This window comes from Eptatretus burgeri, chromosome 14, assembly GCF_056783735.1.
Source record: "Eptatretus burgeri isolate ZD-2024b chromosome 14, Ebu_testis_v1, whole genome shotgun sequence".
In the NCBI taxonomy this organism is placed as follows: domain Eukaryota; kingdom Metazoa; phylum Chordata; class Myxini; order Myxiniformes; family Myxinidae; genus Eptatretus; species Eptatretus burgeri.
The window spans coordinates 43,001,705-43,021,573 of NC_140974.1; the positions used below are offsets into that span (position 1 = coordinate 43,001,705).

General features: G+C 42.7%; 1 long non-coding RNA gene across 3 annotated transcripts in view; it reads left to right on the forward strand.

Moving 5' to 3' along the window:
• Nucleotides 1-19,869, forward strand: part of LOC147013046 (uncharacterized) — an 81,070-nt gene that overhangs the window by 47,027 nt on the left and 14,174 nt on the right. For 2 of the 3 annotated variants that reach the window (XR_015051166.1, XR_015051167.1), the window contains exon 2: nucleotides 10,276-10,353. This is a non-coding gene — a long non-coding RNA (uncharacterized LOC147013046). Of the gene's footprint in view, nucleotides 1-10,275; nucleotides 10,354-16,279; nucleotides 19,675-19,869 lie in introns of those variants that run through there. The other variant, XR_015051168.1, reaches the window with a different exon arrangement.

The following is a 19,869-nucleotide window of genomic DNA, read 5'->3' on the forward strand; positions in this document are numbered from 1 at the left end:
ATTTTTGGGTGGGGTAAGCAAATTGAAAGCGGGAGACGGGGGGGATGGGGCGGAGGCTGGGGTGAATTAGGCAGGGTTGAGTGTGAGGGGTGGACAGGGGGCGGGGGGCCGGGGGCAAGTGGGGCAGGGAAATCAAGAGACGGGGGGTGGGGAGTGAAGAGGCAGGGGCGGGGACGGGGTAATTACATTTTTGGGCGGGGGTAAGCAAATTGAAGGCGGGGGGTGGGAGGCGGGGGGGAATGGGGCAGGGGCGGGGGATGAGTAGGCGGGGGCAAGCATGCCCTGTCCAGTCCATGTCCCTCGAGTGTGGGTGAGCTGGTGAGGGTGGTTGAATGAACAGAATCCGTCTGTGACGGGGTTTCAGCTCGTGAATAATAATGGTCCAAGTGCTGATCCCTGAGGTACCCCACTACTTACATCCTTCCAGCAAGACATCCTCCCACTCACAGCCACTCTTTGCTTCCTATTACAAAGCCAGTTTGCAATCCAATTAACTACCTGACCAGCCACTCCACAAGCCCTCACCATGGATACCAACCTCCGACATGGTACCTTATAGTCTAGATATACTATGTCCACTGCCTTTCTAGATATACTATGTCCACTGCCTGCAGCCAACGTGCTGCTCCAGTGCATGCTCCTGTACCTGACCTGACTACCTTTCCCTCATCCACCCAATCAGACACTGCTTCATGGAACTCTGAAAGATTTGTTAAACAGGAATTACCTTTGGTAAACCCATACTGACTACCTTTAATTCCTTTGTATTTGTTTAAATTGTTCCTCATCTGGTCCTTAATTAATGTCTCCAACACCTTCCCAATTCTTCTCTGGATCCTTTCTTAAATAATGATGTTACATTTGCTACTCTCCAATCCTCCGGTACCTGTCCTGACTCCAGTGAGCTATTGAAAATATCTGTTAACATCTCACTTACCTGCTCAGCCACCTCCATCAATACTCTCAGGTGCATATTATCTGCCCCGGAGCCTTATCTTCACTTAGATTACTGAGCTGTTCCTTTATTTCCTCCACTCTAACCTGGATCTTCTGTAAAAGCCCTTTCTCACCTCCTTTATAGACACTCTCAGCTATTAGCAATTCTCCTGACTGTTCTTGTGTAAAAGTTGAAGCAAAATACCTGTTTAATAAGCCTGCCATCTCAGTTGTCTTCAACACAAAGTCGTTTGTATTATGTACATGATCGGACAGACCAACCAAGGGGATGATCATCCTTCCAGCAAATTTATTAATATTATCTGTTCAACAGTCCACACTGCTAACGATAGGTATGAGGGGAATCGGATCTGGTTTGTGTATGTTGGGAAGGCCATAGAAGGCTGGGATACTCGGTTCTGTGGGTGGATTTCGTTTTGTAATACCGCTGATTGTACCCAATGAGTGCAGATTATTAACCGTGGAGTATACTTTCTTCCTAATACCAAGTAGGATTGCGACCAAGCTTCTTATATGTTTTTTTTTGTCCTCCAAAAGGCTCACATATTTCTCATGATAGTCCTCATTGAAAACGATGATACATCTGCCTATATCCACTAGTGTGATCACAATGTTCTTATCACTGGCGAAGCTCTCTCTCTGTACCACCCACCAAGCGTTCTGCCTTTGAAATTGGATTTCAAGGAACGTAAAACGACACAGCTGGGATGATTGTGCGTGAGGCCGAAAGGAAATTACTCGGTGAAAGAACTCGACAAACCAATTTTCATCTGTTGACGTTTTACGTTATAAATTTCAACGTCTGTCACGTGATATTTCTTCAACGGTTCCCCACTGTACCTTTGAAAGGGTGAAGGGGTTCACTGCGCATGCGCAAGCTAATCCAGCATGAACGTGTGAAAATTCGCCATGTGGAGAAGTTCTCGAGATTGCGTGATGAATTCAGGGCTTTTTTGGGGATTTGAACCTGGGTGCCAAAAATGGGTTGAATCGAGAGGGAGATTTGTGGGTGAAAAACCTTTCCAAGAGTGTTTTGAGGATGGCATTTCAGTGCTCAGGGCCTAATAATGACACCATTTCCTTGTATATTACTCCTGACAAGATTTCTATTTCAGAATACAGAGCTGTTTCTGAGTCGGCCATTCACTCATTGGAACTCAACGAGGTACAAGCGGAGGAGCTTCGTTACAATGTCAGCACTACACTTTCTTACGTGAAGCTGCTGATGCTGAACATCTAAGACAGAACACTTGGCGGTATGGGAGCTTCACCAGTGAAAAGTGATGCATACCGAGATGTTCAGGGATTAACGTCACGAGGGGTTGAAGGTGCGCATGTGTCACGAGGAGAATAAGACGGTAGCAAGGCAGGGGACTTTCACTCAGAGAGTAGTTAATGCATGGAATGGTCTCCCTGGAAAGGTAGTGGCAGCAGAAAAAGTAGATAAGTTTAAATTAGAATTAGATAGGTACCTGGAAGTTATGGAGATAGAGGGGTATGGGGATGTTGATAAGACTTTTAGGTAGTTTGAGTATTGATGGGTGATTTGTACGGAGTGCTGTTGGTTGGGGTCTTGTTCGGGGGGGGTGGGGGGGAGGGGGGTTGATGTGTGTTTTTAACCAAGCCCCCTCCCTGAGGGGAAGAAAAGGGAAATAAAAAATTACCAAAAAAAAACTACAAAAAAAAGATATTTCATTAATTAAAAACATTATTTATTTATTTTTGGCATTTTCTTCCTTGGATCTTGTGTGGATGGGTTGGTGTGTTGTTCACGCAGGCATGATGGGCTCAATGGCCTCCACCTGTGTTGGATTTCCTTGTTCCTTGTAATAATAGAGAAGCAAAAAAAGCTGCAACGTTAACATAGTCAGGAGGCCCAATGCAGAATAGTGTACGACCCTGCTGATTCCGTGTTAGAATAGTGCAACAGGTGTAAATTGACTGTCCAGACACACAGAAACGTGAATCAACTTGTTGCCAACTCTGGATATGGATAGTATGGCCACCATTAAATACACTTTTCGTCATATTTCAGCCGCAAATTGACATGAAATTACAAAATTAGGGTCGATTTCCATGTTTTTGAGCATGCCTGAGCTGATGGGAGTATAGAAAAAAACATTGCTCCATCCATTTTCTAAAAATAATATGACTTGTTTTTCACTATATTATTTTTAAAGAAATGTTCAGGCTCGAATTAGAATGTCTGATTATACAAACCACAATCAATGAATTTTACAACTTTGCTATAAAATGAACCTAAACTGCATAACTGTGTGTTTTTCTGTTACCCAGGACTAACTGAAAAATGAAAGCCGCAAGATTTCTCACAGGGGGTTCAAGGGATCGAGAAGAAGAAGAGCATGTAGACTGGAATAAATGCTTTATTTGCCAGGACAGTTCAAAAACTAGCAAGTCAACGCCACTTCGAAAGACTACAATCGTTGGTGTGAAAACTGTAGCTGAATGTTGCAAAGAAAGAGAGAAATATAATGACGCTAAATATGTTGACTCATTCTGAAGAATCAGAAAATATTCTGTACCGGAGCACGTCGAAAAGATTCAATGGCACAAATTCTGCTATAGTGACTTAACTCACGCACAAAAAATAGACAGACTGAAGTCAAGGATTCAGCCACAATCTGTGACTTACGCAGAAGAGATACCCACAACATCAGGTTCCTCAGAGAAATACCATGTCCCAAAGTCACAAAGATCCGTGCACAGCGCTATGGATTGGTCAAAATGCGCTTTCTGCCAGACTGACATTCCTGGAAAAGCTGGTGTCCTGACAAATGTTGAATTTGATCACACATCATCCAGGATGCTTAGTTTGGCCCAATTTGACCCCACCATGCGTCACAGGTTTGCAGGTGTTTCAGACTTGATGGCAGCTGAAGGTAAATATCACCTCAAGTGTTATGTTTCTTTTTGCAGAAAGTATAAAAAGGAGAGTGGAGAGAAAAACCAGTCTCCTGAAAGCATCTGTTTCAGAAATGTGATGAACCAGCTTGAGAAAGAGCTGCAGAAGGGACATGTGTTTACCCTGAAAAACATCTGGGAACACTACAGCATGCTGTTATTGAATGATTTTGGAATTGAGGCTGGAGCCTACAAAAGCTACAATTTCAAGCAGAAAGTGGAGGTTCACTTTGGTAGTGACAAGGTGACATTCGTGCAGCCATTGGATGTCACAAAACCCCTCATAGTTGCATCCTCAACTGTGACAAAGTTTGCCATGAGAACCGCCGTGAATGATTTATCTGAAGAAGGTGAAAGTTCTGAAGAAGATGAATTGGCCCTGAATGAAGAAGATGAAAAAAAAAATAAATTGGCTGGATCTTCAGAGTGGGCATAAAGATTTACAGTGACGTAAAACGCTCTCCAGGGCATAGCATTATCGGTGGACTGAACACAGAAAATGCAGAGCGAATTGTACCTGAAACCCTGTACATGCTTGTAAAGCTTCTTTGTGGTGGTGACAGCACTGACAAGATGGACAATGAAGAAGCGGATGAGACAGATACCAAGAACAAAGTTCTGAGCATCTGCCAAGACATTATTCATGTGGCTTCAGGAGGCAAAAAACTGACCCCCAAACACCTGGGCCTTGGCCTTGCTCTTCACCAGGCTACACGCTCAAAAGAACCACATCTACCTGCACCTGAGAACTGTGGGTGGGAACAGGTCGTCAAAGATGGCAACAAGACATTTCAGCCGTGACTCATGACTGCACAGCCTATTACTGCTTACTGTGTAGAACTGACGACATGCAAATGCCGTGGGTCATGCTCAACTCGACGGTGCAAATGTACACGGAATGGACTGCCTTGCACGAAAGCATGTGGATGCAAAGCCCTTTGTAGGAACCCGTTCAGTGTACAAGCCGATCAATAGCTCTGAAAATTGTACTTGGGTGTTCTCACAACACTTTTCTCTTCTGCAAAGCAACGTAATTTTGTGTTAGAAAGAATCTGACAGCTGTTGAAATAACCTTTGACTGACTGTAAACCCATCTCCATCAATAGTGCTAAACATTTTCTTTTTCACATTTGTTGCTCGTATGTGCATTTTCAATTTCGTCTTTAAGTTGTCAATTATGTGAAAAGTTGTGATCCAGTACAAAAATAAAGCACAAAATAGTGTTCCTCGTGTCAGATTACATAGTATTTCACAATCATGACAAATTTCTGGCTAGTACAATTTGCAGTAAGAAAAAGACTAAATCTGATGGTGGCCATTTTGATTACTGTCATGGCGGCCATAATATTCAGATGCAGACTTGGCAACAAGTGGAACTAGACTTGGTCATGCCTAGACTCTTCAAAAACACCAGTTGCACCATTCTAACATGAAATCAGCAGCGAACCTATTTTCTAGGCGAGCTACAGATTTTGGCTTCTAGACTAACAGAACGATGGACATCGCCACCCATTTTGTAATGGCTCTTTTAACCTTACAATATATTGTTGCGGATCCAGAGTCTGGGTTCATCACGAGGGTGTTCCTCGCCCCTCGGACCCAATCGACGGGATGGAACCCGCCGGCCACATAACTCTGCAGTCTGAAGGGTTGCTCGGCAACAGTGGACTCCGATTAGAATCATTTCTCTTCTGTAACATTAAAAAAAAAATTATTTAATGAAGATCCTGTCAACCACTGAATTATTGATGCATCTTTGCTATCACCAACAATTCTGTACGACAATAACTCATAGATGATGCACTCATGGAATTCTATGCTTTTGATCAGTTTATTGTACTCATGACTTATGGTACTTCCGCTTCCGGTGCATTGTTCAATACACCACCTCTAGCAACCAACTGTATCTGGCTCGTGGTAATTTGTGTGCGTGCTCTACCCGTGGTTATTAATTCACCTCGCTCGGTGCGATCTATCACAGATCCCAAATTAGAAGAGCAACAAGCTCATAAACAAAGCAAAATCACAGGAGCATCCTTTCCAGATCACAGTATAAGTGTCGAAAAGTAAATAAATAAAAGTATAAACAAATCCATTATGTATACAAGTTGAAGTTCCTGTCTATAAGTGTGTCAGCAGCTGCTTTCGGTGCTGCTTTTGCTTTTCTAGCCTGGGTTCGAATCCCGACCCAGCTATAAGCTCTCATCTGGTATTTTACAGACTGGTTGATTTTATCAATTCAGGTACTGTCCCTCTGATGGATGTTACACATTGAGTCCCATCCGCCGGGACTAGCTGGTGGACGTTAAAGATGGTGTCGTTCGCGAAGAGTCGGCAAGCTATTGCCGGCTCCCTGGCCAAATTACAAACTCCTGACTAGCCTATTCGTGAAAGACTTGAGCCAAACTTCCCCCGGCCAACCCTGCAAGAATGAGGGATTTCAAACAAAGCATAAGGTGATCTTTCACCGGCCATGACTCTCAATCATGTAACAATGAGGAAGTGAGGATGAGCCGATGAGAGGGATGTGGCGGAGTTCGCGCCGCAGGTTATATTTGTCGCTGATAGTGTAGGCGCGATGAATGAGAGTGCTGCTCACAGACTGGATAGTTGAAAGATGATGAAAAAAGTGGGAGTTGAGGTAGTGGTCCATGTGAGTTGGCTTCCTGTACACCTTGAGAGGGCTTGCCATTAGGAGACTTGGTGATGAGGATGTAAAGAAAATATATTGACTTGTTGCTCGACTTCCATGGTGAATTTAATGTTGCAGTACTGATTGTTAAGGTGCCAAAGAAAAGTATTAAATCTATCTTGATGTCATCTACATGACGTAGCTAGAGCTTCAGCTGAAATTGTACTGAGAGGAGGGCTGAGCCCTCAAAAGTTCGAAACGTTGAGGCCTACTTTTACTTTTTCTTCTCTTATTTTGCCTTGGATTTTTTAAAATATAAAGAATATAAATAGCTCTTTTAGGAGCTACTACATGGTGTAAACCATAAACCTTTTACTTTATTGTTTTTCCACCATGGAAACTGATACACACATGTATATGCTGTTTGTGTGTGTGTGTGCATGTATTGTTATGGGTGTGGCATCAGTAACCTTGGGTCGTATATTGTCCCAACCCCACTTGTGAGGGTGTGGGTACAAAGACAGGGACAGGACTGAAGCTCGCAAGCTATCTGTGTTGCATTGGAAGCTTGCATAATTTTGTGTGGGGAGAGGGAGGTAAAGACGCCCTTTCGTAGCTGGTGATGTACCCCTTTTATGCTATTGGGCCAGTTTCCTACATGCAGGAGGTCTGTTCCATGGTATAAGTTCAGTGGCAACAATGGCTTCCTTACACAAGCTCCAATGAAATAATGTTGCATGAGCAGCATAGGCAAAATAAATACACACAAGTGTGGAGACGGCGATGGTTCACGAGGGGACGCCACGGGCAAACTGGCGGGAATCGGGAAAAACGTAAATGATGAAAGTTGTAGTACTCGAAGAGCACTACTTGCATACCAACTTCCATTCAAAACAGTTGAAAACCCTAGGAGCTCGATGCCCAATTTATTGATTTTTTTGACATTTTCTAAGTTCATGACCTTGACCTTGGGACGAAAATTAAAAATCGAGCTCCGTGGGGCTATGCAGGTGCCATTGGGTTAACCAAATACCGAAATCCCTGCCAGATTCGACAAATCCCCTAAGAGAAGATGTAACTTGAAACCGGCTACCCCCTAAAAACACATGTTTTTGGTGCGTGGCTCCGCCCATAATGGGCGCAGCACACCCATTCTCCGGAAAACATAACTACATCATGATACAAACCTCGCACCTTAATTTTATCAAGATCGGATCAAAACCCATGGAGCTATGCTCGGGACAGACAGACAGACAGACAGACACACACACACACCTATAACGAATATAGTGGTCACTTGCTCGTGAACCAATCGCACTTTACTGGAATGACCCTATCCTCTTAACACACACAGAGGCCACAGAACTATCCGACAGAGGCTGATACGTTAACACATCGAGATATCTAATAAGGGGGGAGGGGAGGCTTTTGAAATAAAATTTTAAAAAGCAGCAAAAACTAAGTTAAATGAAAAAGAGAAATAAAGGATTCTGGTTCAGGCCTGGTTGGCTTGCAATTTCATGGTCTCCTCTTGACTTTAAGGCAGGGGTGGGCATTTCCATTGGTCAGTGCTGCCCCTCGCCCCAACCAAGTATGGGGGCATCACCAATACCAGTCTAATCTCTCAATTGTAGTATTCTTTACATGGGAGAGAGAGGAAAATGGTTGCATATCATCTTCGATCAAAAACTATCTTGATTCCTCCTCCATTAGGCCGGCATGAAAGGTGGGGCATCTGATGTGCTTCATCATAACAATATACTTTCCATCAGGAGTTTTCCAAAGCATCCATTTATGTTCCAAAATAGTTACGTAATATCTTGCCTCTTTCCAAAATAAGAGACATCGCCTTCCATTCTTTGCCATGAAGGCGGAACCTTCAATATCAGGAGCATTGGGCCCATCTGAACACAGCATCGTACAGCTTTAGGGGTGGTTCTGTTGTTCTTGTACATGGCAGCTTGGCTGCTGGGTGGCTTTCATTTATTAGAAGCATAGCTGTGTCAGTGATGCTGTGCTCCTCTACCAGTCCACTGGTACTCATTTTGCCAACCTCAGAAGGATGACAGCTGAGTCAGCCCCACCGGCTGTTAATTCAGCAGCCAATAGGGCTCAAACTCAGGACCCTAACATCCTAAGCCAGCCACCCTAACCACAAAACCATTACCAGGGTTTAGGGAGTGGTGTAACTCAAAGATAAAAGAAAATAATAAAGGTGCTCGTCTTTCCCACAACTGAACCAGCATTTAATACATGGGACACTTAAACAGCACTTGTCACCATTATACACCATCTAAGCTATCGGCATAGATTTCTCCCTTCTTTCCACAACCCCAACACACATATATGTGTATATACTCAGACACATAACTTTACCTTCCCCTTGATAGAGCAGACATGAGCATGTTTTTGTACTTAATTGCACAAAGTTGAAACGGTAAAATATCTTTTTAGAAGAAAATATTTAAATATATTCTGTTGCCTATCACTCGTCCAACCCACAAGATCCTCCTGCACGATGCCCTCCCTTTGTGTTAGCAGATTTTTTTTCTTTTTTTTTTCACGTCCGATAGGCATCCCCACATTGGAACAATTTACAGCTGTGATAATAATGTGACCGCCCTACATCCCTGAAGGGCGCCAGTATCCTTGCAAAGTGAAACTGCATTTCCAATAGATGAGACAGCTCTGGGCAAGCCCAGTCCTGATTTGGACGAGTGACATTCCACCCGTAATTTCGTTTAATAAAAGGAGGCCTGATAGATAACATTAGAAGCGGTACAGAAGACGAGCTTTTCTTGAGCCGTGTGCCATCAATCACAAAGGAGTACTGTGCGCAATACTGGTGATTTCAACTCTAGTTTCCAAAACTAGCCAAAGCCAAACAGGCAATCACTGGCTCCAAGACTTACAAGTGAAAACTCAGATATTATTGAAATGGTAATGCAAGGAAATTGAACATCGGCCTTAACATTGCTTCGTTAAAATATTCTGACCAACATACAGTACTAATTAATAGTTTATTGTAATTTGTAACCACAATGTTTTCAAGGTAAAGCAGATTGATTTTTCTTGTAGTGCAAAAGGTCTAGTACAAACGACCAAAAACGTTTGAATCCTTTCAATCGTTTACTTCCAGAATGTGTTCCACCTATTCTTTACTGGTTTGGCAGGATAGCCGAGACCTGGAGGTATGCACACTCACTTTTGTGCTTTTAGCCTGGGTTCGAATCTCGACTAGCATATAAACTGTCTCCCTCACGCTGTTTGGAGTGAAGGATGATGCATCCTTCCCTGCCATCCATCCGAAGGATGTCTAGGGGAATGACCCATCGGCCAGCACTGGCAGTTGGTTGACGTTAAAAATCATTCAGTGTGTTTTATAAAGCGTCGGTGAATTTTCGTCCCTGGATGAATTAAAAAATCCTGGCACCTTCAGTCGAACGTCAGGCATGGCCAACTTTAGGCGTCCTAATTATTCCCAGAAGAAGGTGGGAATAATTAGGAGTGCTAAAGTTATAGTTGTCCTTATCTACTAAAAAAAGATGAAGTTGTGCCATCGTCAATTTTAAAAATGACGTTTTGGGATGGCGTGATTGCATGCATCGATTTACGATGGACTCCGATAAAATGGATGTGGTGTATGAATGCGTGCTAGCATTTGTGCCTGGCATACCATTGTCAAGTGTTTTGTGCCAAAGACGATTGTGCCTGGTGTACCATTGTCAAAGACAATTGCCATTGATTGTATACTTGCTTTTCAGCGTTGTCCAACTGCATGGTGGTACGGCTCATCGTCGCACGAGGTCATCGAGCTGCAGTGAGGAGATCCATCTTGAAAGGTAAGCTTTTCAGTTCACAAATGAAAACGCTATGTATTTCGTTTTTAACTGTAATTTATCATTTATCCATTTGTAGGTAGCCACAAGGGATGTTTCAAATGACTTGTGCATTTCAAAAGACAAGTTCTGTTAATTTTATGATATATTGGCCCCTTGTTTTGAAACCTGAAAGACAAATCCACACATCTCTGCTGGGCAATCGCAGTATTGAAACCTTGCTTCGGGGCCTTTGTCCATTGTCAACGAATGTCAAATATCGGATCTTAAGTCACCTCTTTGGTGTTGCACTCGTAATGTGAAATGCCTGTGGCATTACAATCAAGTACTGTACTGCGATGTAATTTGGAGGAAGCTTCTGACACAGTTCCTCACCGTGCTGCAGGGTGAACAGCTTAAAGCGGTGGCTAAAGGCTTCAAGAATGTGAATTGGATTTCCTGGCTAGTTGTACGGGTTGTCCATTGAGGGATGCCGTATGGTGTGCACGATTATGTGGACACTACACTGAGCGTGCCCTGAGGGCCTGGACCAAGGAAAGCGACAAGCATGAGTTCCATGGCCGGTTCGGAAATTGGCCAGGGAACCAGTGAGAATCGCCTACTCTTTGTGAAAGACATTATATGATACAAGGATACAAGGAAATCAGACACAGATGGAGGCCATTCAGCCCATCATGCATGCATGACATAAACACCAAACTAATTTATCAACAAAAGATCCAAAGAAGAAAATGCAAAAAAAAAATTTATTATTATTTATCTATTTATTTTAAGTTCTTGTAGTTTTTGGTTCACGAAAAAGTAAGTGACCACCATATTCGTTATTGGTGTGTGTCTGTCTGTCTGTCTGTCTGTCTGTCTGTCTGTCTGTCTATCTGTCCCGAGCATAGCTCTATGGGTTTTGATCCGATCCTGATAAAATTTTGGTGGGAGGTTTATATCATGATCTAGTTGTGTTTTCCTGAAAATGTGCATGGTGCGCCCATTATGGGCAGAGCCACGCCCAAAAAACGTGTTTTTTAGGGGGTAGCCGATTTCAATTTGCATCTTCTCCGAGGGGGTTTGTCGAATCTGGCAGGGGTTTCGGTATTTGGTTAGCCCAATGGCACCTGCATAGCCCCACGGAGCTCGATTTTTCATTTTCGTCCCAAGGTTAAGGTCACAAGGTCACGAACTTAGAAAATTACGAATTTTGACATTAAAATCCATCTTCTCCGAGGGGGTTTGTCGAATGTGGCAGGGGTTTCGGTATTTGGTTAGCCCAATGGCACCTGCATAGCCCCACGGAGCTCGATTTTTCATTTTCGTCCCATGGTCAAGGTCACAAGGTCACGCACTTAGAAAATTGCGAATTTTGGCATAAAAATCATACGACCACCCAAACTTTGAGAGCTAGGATGGCAATATTTTTTATGCATAATCTTGAGGTCATTCCCCACCTAAAGTCTTGAAACCATTTTGCTCTATCTCGAACACCTTACCCGTGGCGCCCCCTTCAAGTTTGTTTTTACGCTGATTTCATCAACGTATGGATAATCCGAGGAGTGCGAAATGCCAGATAGCCTATATGACGTTATATTGTTCCTGGAATGTCCCAGAGGACGTTTTGCACCAAAGGTCATAATCCTTGACCTTTGACCTTTAAAGTTCACAAAGGTCAAATTTTCAAAGTTGTGGGAATCAAACCTGGTTTTCGACATTCTTCGACGAACTAACTCCAATAAGCTATAGCACATATCCTGTTTCCTTATTTTAATGTCCACAACATTGTTTTGTGAGCTTTTAAAGGTTATGCAAAGGTCAAATTTTGAAAGCTGTTGAACGAAACCGGGTTTTCGACATTTTGCAGCTAATAACCTGTCACTCGTACCACATCATGTTGATCATTTCTGGGTGTGCTCTGGCTTTCAAAAGGAACTAGCCACTGTGGCTAATCCAGGTTTAGAATGATTAGCCACAGGAGAAAGGAAATAGCCACATATTTTATTCAAAAGTTTTTTTTTTTTTAGCAATATGAAATATTAAGTTAATTTTAAGGTGGATGTGTGAGTTTGATGGGTGAGGTTGGTTGGATGAGTGAGTTGGATTGTTCAGATTGGTTGGATGAGTGAGTTTGACGTGTGAGATTGGTTGAATGATCGACCATCAGTGGAGGTGGTGATTGTGAGGGATGGTGGTGGTGGTGATGGTATGTGTGTGTGTGTGTGTGTGTGTGTGTGTGTGTGTGTGTGTGTGTGTGTGTGTGTGTGTGTGTGTGTGTGTGTGTGTGTGTGTGTGTGTGTGTGTGTGTGTGTGTGTGTGTGTGTGTGTGTGTGTGTGTGTGTGTGTGTGTGGGGGGGTGGTGATGGTCGTTGTGCCTTTAGTATGTAGTAGTGGGGGATAGGGGTGGTTGTGGACCAGGATTGGACCTAGCTCATGCCAGTCAAACTCACTCATCCATCCAACCAATCTCACCCAATAACTTCACTCATCAAACGAATGTCACCCATCAAACTCACTCATCCAAACAAACTCGTACTACTACTGATTGTGTCAAAACTCACCTGGCAACCACTGACCCAACGAAGCATGTAGCGCCGAATCATTCCGGCGGGGGGGGGGGGTGGATTTTTTTTCAAAAAAATTAAAATAAGATTTTGAGACTAGAATCATGGGAATCATGCGTAATTTCGGTCGATTTTTTTTTTTACAAGAAACTAGTTTAAAACTACTAAAGTTAGTATATATAAGCTTGTACAAAATCACGCGTGATTCCCGTAATCAAAACATACAAAATGGCGGCTGTCTCAGCCATCTCAACGAAGGTTGAATTCTGTGCTAAAATCACCCAAAATTCGTATAAAACTGGTAAAGAAAACCACTAAAACATGGATTAACCACAGTGGCTAATGGGTGGTTGAAAATATTAGCCTCAGGTAAGGGGGATTCACCCTGTGGCGATGTGGCGAGCGGCAGCGCACACCCAGCATTTTTATAACTTGGTCAAAAATTATCACATTGTCTCATCCTTGACTTCTGAAACAATCTACATCATCAAATACCGCTCGTGAACCATTGCCGTCTCCAGACTTGTTGTATTATTATTATTATTATTAATTTTTTTTTGTATTTTGTATTTTTTTGGAAATACATAGATATGTGTATATTTTTCTTCTCCTCAGGGGAGGGGGCATAGACTTGGTTAAAAACACACATCGACCACACAACACCCCTTGACGAGACCCCACCAACAGTACTCCATGCACATGCATACAATCACCCATCAATGCTCAAATGACACAAAAAGTCTTGCCAACATCCCTATACCCCTATATCTCCATAACTTTCAGGTACCCATCTAATTCTAATTTGAACTTGTCTACTGTTTCTGCTGCCACTACCTTTCCAGGGAGACCATTCCATGCATTAACTACTCTTTGAGTGAAAGCCCCCTGCCTTACTATCGTATTAACTCTCCCCTTCTTTACTCTCAGGCTATTGCCCCTGGTACTGTCACTGTCTACTCTGATGAATAATTCATCTTCTCTTATTTTATCGATACTTTTCATTATCTTAAACATCTCAATCATATCTCCTCGAAACTGCCTCCTTTCTCGTGAATAAATCCCTGTCTCCTTCAGCCGCTCCTCATAGCTGAGTCTACCTCGGCCTGGAATCAATCTAGTAGCCTTGCACTGAACCCTCTCTATGGCATCTATGTCCTTCCTGAACTGTGGTGACGAAAACTGCATACAATATTCGAGATGTGGCCCTCACTAAATTCCTGTACAATGTTATCACCACCTCTTTTGATTTATAAATGATCCCCTTCCGTATACAACTTAAAATCCTATTTGCTTTACCTATAGCTGCCTGGCATTGTGCTGCCTGCTTACCTCCCATATCTATTACCACCCCCAGATCCTTCTCCTGTGTGACACGCTCTAAAATTACCCCTTGCATCCTGTAATCTCTATTTTAATTGTTCTTTCCCATCCCCAACACCTTACACTTGCTCAGGTTAAATTACATCTGCCAATCTTTTGCACAATCTATGCAAGTATCAATACTTTCCTGAATCTGATCACCACTCCCCCCCCCCCGTTCCCTCCCCCTCCTGCTATCCACCTCACCTCCAAGCTTTCTGTCATCTGCAAATTTGGAAAGCCTACTCTTCACCCCACTATCCAAATCATTGGTGTAAATAATGAATAACAATGGTCCGAGTACTGATCCCTGAGGTACTCCACTACTTACATCCTTCCAGCAAGCCATCCTCCCACTCACAGCCACTCTTTGCTTCATATCACTAAACCAGTTTGTAATCCAATTAGCTATCTGACCAGCCACTCCACAAGCCCTCACTTTGGCTAACAACCTCTGATGTACCTTATCAAATGCCTTCTAAAAGTCGAGATATACTATGTCCACTGCCTTTCCCTCATTCACCCAATCAGACACTGATCTTTAAGGTAATGAGCGGCACACCCATTGATGCAATGCCCTGTCTGCGAAGCACCATGGGTAACCTGGGTAACTCAAGAGAATATGGTCGGTTCGGGAATCATACCCAGACTAGATAGTTCAATGATGAGTCTGCTACCTCTGAGCTATCCTGACTGTCCTAAAAGTTCCATTCCAAGTCAAGGTGGTGAATACCACAGTGTGCAGACACCATAGAAGGATTCGATTTTGACTCTCGTACCATCTGAAACACACTCCAGTAATTTTAACCACAAGTGGTAGCATTTGATCATCTATACTAATAAAAGTGTGCGTGCGTGCGTGCGTGCGTGCGTGCGTGCGCGCGCGCATCAGTATGTCTCCTCCATAACTCCAAAACTATAAAACCAAGCAGCCTGAAACTTTGCATGCATATTAACAAAACTCCAAGGAAGTGCAAGAGTGAAAATTGGGTGTTTGGGTTACTTGAAACACCCCTTTTGAAGGTAATTAATGACATTACTTAATTTTATCCTTCATCAGGCGATCCCCGGCTGCCCGGCTCTCTGGCTCTAAAGGTGTTTCCTGGGTAACCTTGCTGGGGTCTGAAGCTGCCATGTTTTCTGGCCTGCTCAACCATGTCTTTACTTGGAACAGGCCACAACGATTTCTTAACGTTAAAGTTGTTGTTTTCACTTTCCTCACTCATATTATCAAATGCTTGTTCATCATAGCTACACAATTCGGACATATTTGACATTTCAGGCATCTCCTGGAGGTAAAAATAACGTACACGTCACATCGACCGAGCTGTGCGATGGCGAGTGGTCCATCAGGTGGTGCCTCGCCGGCTGAAAATGTTGTGCAACTTCATTTTTAGACGACATCTCTTTGTTTAACATCATATAACCGTCACTTCGACATTCATACATTAAAAAACCCCTCCATTGACCTCGTGCTCGGAGTTCCTGTTCAAGGAATTACAAGGTAATTATGCACAGGGGGAGGCTATTCGGCCCATCATGCCTGCACCACACCAATACCAGATGTCATAAATCCATCAATAACCCTTCCTTTCATATGCAGCCTTTTGGCTGGTACACTGGTACTCATTTCGCGACCTCGGAAGGATAACAGGCTGAGTCAACCCCCTGGTGTTAATTCAGCAGCCAACAGGGGTTGAACTCAGGACCCGAGGATCCTAAGCCACCACCATAACCGCTAAGCCAAAACCAGGTTCCTTCATGTCAGTTTGAGCTGTGAAAAGCATGTGCCGACATTTTGTGGTCGCTTTGGATTGTTTTTCCTTTGAATTAAATTTTGTTATTTGTTCGCTTGAATTCCATATTTAAAGAATTATATGGAACCAATGTGGAACTTTTTGGCCTAAATGCAAAACGTTACACTTGGCGCAAACCTAACACAGCACATCACCCAAAGAGCACCATCCCGACTGTGAAGCATGGTGGTGGCAGCATCATGTTATGGGGATGTTTCTCATCAACAGGAACTGGGACACTTGTCAGGATTGAAGGGAAAATGGATGGAGAAAAATGCAGAAAAATTACAGAGGAAAACCTGCTGCCCTCTGCAAGAAAGCTGAATTGGGATGGAAGTTCACCTTTCAGCATGACAATGACTCGAAGAACACAGCCAAAGCTACACCGGAGTGTCTAAGGAACAAAAAGATAAATGTCCTTGAGTGGTCCAGTCAGAGCTCCGACCCAAATCCAATTGAAAATCTGAGGAATGACTTGAAGATTGCTGTCCATCAACGCTCCCCATGCAACTTGACCGAGTTTGAACAGTTTTGGGGGGGGGGTTATTATATACACACTCATACACTATCGTGATTGTACATGCACTTGAATCGTGGTTATACATATGTGATCGCACGCACAAAGGTGGATACTTGAGACCTGGGATGACTCTGTTCCACCTTCTAAAACCCACATATGGAGATAACAACCAATGACACTGATTACAACAGCCTCTCCCTTTTGGGAAAGGATAACTGCAGGTGGGGAGGGGAGTGGGGGTCATTTATTTTCCAAAACAACTGATTGCAAATGCCAGAGGAAGGATAGATTGGCAATGCCATTGGTCTCAGAGGAAAAAGAGATTGAGACCATTTTATCCTGAAAGGGCAGGCTCACCGTTGTGCACTCTGCATGCAGACCACAAATTTAAACATCTTTGAATTACTCGTATTAAAGTTTGTTTGATTTAACTTTCAGAGTCAAAGACAGGCTTTAAGTGTCACCATGACAGAGAGCTAATAGGACCTCATTCCTGGTGGTGTAATCTGTCTGGTTTCGTGGCCAAGCTGTTAATGTATAAAGCGTGTCCACTTTTCAATGCAGGAAAAATATATTGGCTCATCTACAAACAGCATTTGTTTGCTCAACAGCGTGATGCCCAAGACCCAATCTTGGCAGCTAACCTCAATCACCATTTATATTTTGATCTGATGTTAGCCCGGCTTCACCTGCTGTTGCATCAGTTTTGGATTAAACCTGTCCTTGTAAACGAAGGAATGAGCTGCTAACATTGAAACACCATCCTACAATCAACCAAATGGTCAGTATTTATCAAGTTTCCAATTGCAGGCTTTGCTTCCACCTCAAATTGGTTATGGCATGGACATGTACCAAGCCTTCTAGTGGAATATTTTTTTTTAGGTTACCCAATTGGCATCCTAGTGCAATGAGCACTCCTGTATTTTGTCCTGACTCAATTGAAGTCTCGCATTTTGTATCGATTTATCAGTTGTTCGAGTATATACAAGTCATAGTGCACACATGTCCTTGCAATTCATTCTAATGTATGAATGCAAACTCTGTGAGCATTAGCCAATGTTTGGAAGAAGAAAAAAAAATCCATCTTGGCCTGGATAATTAATTACCGAATTGTAGGCTGCATTTTTATTTTTATTTTTTTGTGGATCATTAGACCCAGGTTATGTTAGTTCCTGGAATGCGGGCTCTCTCTGCTGGCTCTCCTACAAGCAGAGGCACAAATCCTAGCCACCTTGACTGGTGAAAGCGGTAAAAAGAGCCAAATGTCATAGCGACAAAGAGCTGAAAAGCAAGAGAGTAAGAGAGAAAAGTCGTAAGAGCTGGAAAGCAAAAGAGCAAGAGAGTAAGAAAGGGCTCACCATTCCGCATCAGCAGTAGCCATTCACATAGTGCATCATGCAGAGTAAGATGATTAACGAAGGAAAGGCCTGGTGGTTACATACACATGCTGCTCTTGCTTTGAGACAATCAGTGGGTGTCATGCAGATGATCCATATGGAAGATATACCACACATTGCTGTTTCTGTCATATACATTATACATTATGGCAAAGCCTCATTGCTATCAAATATGTGAAGTGAAAACCCATCATTTCATTAATTTGTGGACATTTGAGATAAAAAAATCAAGAGTACATAGTTTTGTATGCTGACCATAATGGTGCCTGGAAACAGTCTATCCTCCATCTAAAAAGGATTACAGATGGCACCAAATTCAAAACTAGATATCAACATCAATCCAAAAGGCCTGAGTGTGTAAAGATATCCCTCGAGGTCATTCACGATAACAGTTCAGAGATGACACATCCAGTTTACCTTTCCTCGATAGGTGGTGGTGCAAAACATGCCCCTCCCTCCATCATATTCTGGCATAACGCCATAATGCTGACATAAAGTTAATCCGTGAAGATATTGCTTTATTGGATTGCGTGACAAAATTGCTTTTGAAAGACAAAATAGTATATTGTGTTTCCAAAGCACTCCTCTGGGGTCTCAGAATCCATTTATTACGATCCCTGCTTTAAAATGTCTTATTTCTTCTCGCAGTCTTCACCAGCCACAAGTTAATTTTGCCTCAATATACATCCTAGCCTAATTTGATGCAATGTTTAAGGAAAGTCAAGCAAGTCTTTTGCACTTGTATTGTTCTGCATCAAAATCTATCTTTGTCAATGACTTCCACAGCATGGTGATCTCGCTACACTCACTCAGCACATCAAATTTATTTTCCGTTTTTGCAAACTTCCTTTTTCTTTTCCAAACCCTGCTGGCTTTTATAACTTTCCTCATTTCCTCCTTTTTGAACATTCCACGTGGAAACTTTTTGAAACATGACGAATAGTCGAAGATGTGAGGCAAAATATTGATGGCCGCTACTTTTGCAGTAGCCGCAGTGAACACGAGTGTAGTGATCGATGCAAAGACCTCTTTTAAGCCTTTTATTTACTGCATCGGGGCAGCTTCATGAATTGTTTTGTGTCACTATTTTATGTGGTCATGACCAAGCTTCTGGGATTGCAGGTTTAAATCCCACATTCTGTGCTGTGTTGCTACTAAAGCTTCACAAACATGTCGACCACACTCATAAAAAAATATATAAATCATATGCCATGCCTCTGAATCCTACATTTATGATTACAAGATTTTCCACTTGCCTAGTTATAGACACTGTGAAAATGAACGAGTAATGAATGAACGAACAATAAGCATGCAAATAAATTTCATATCAGAGGTTGTAGCAGCATGTTTTAAAGGTTAGCGGAATGCGCTTTATTTCTCTCGGTAATTGTTTTCTCGAAGGAAGAATGATGCCGATTTTTCATTGTACAAAGTACTTTTATTGAAAAATATTGACAATAATGTTTGTCTTATTAAATGAAATGTTCGATAGCCTCTGGCGAAAGAACACTGAGTGATGCTTTTTACAAAACATTTCCAAATGGATTGCGTGTAAGGTCAGAAATAAAATACATGGAAGTCTTGGAAATTAATTGCGAAATCAATAATTGTATGTTGCTGATGAAAAAAACTTTTTTCATGGGTACACATACTGATATACACTAGCGGGGTATTGCCTACACATCGTAAGCAATAATGAACCGAGTTTCCCCATTGCTTCGGGTCGCTCATCTCCCCTCCTTACAAACATGATTAATAATAAATATCATCATTTAAAACTTACCCTGTGCATTGACAAGCCCCAGATATGACCTTCCTATCAGTGTTAAGAAGCAACCAAACCAGATACAGTCTCTCCCTCTGGGGGGGTGGGGGGGGGAGTCTACCTGAATGTTGATCAT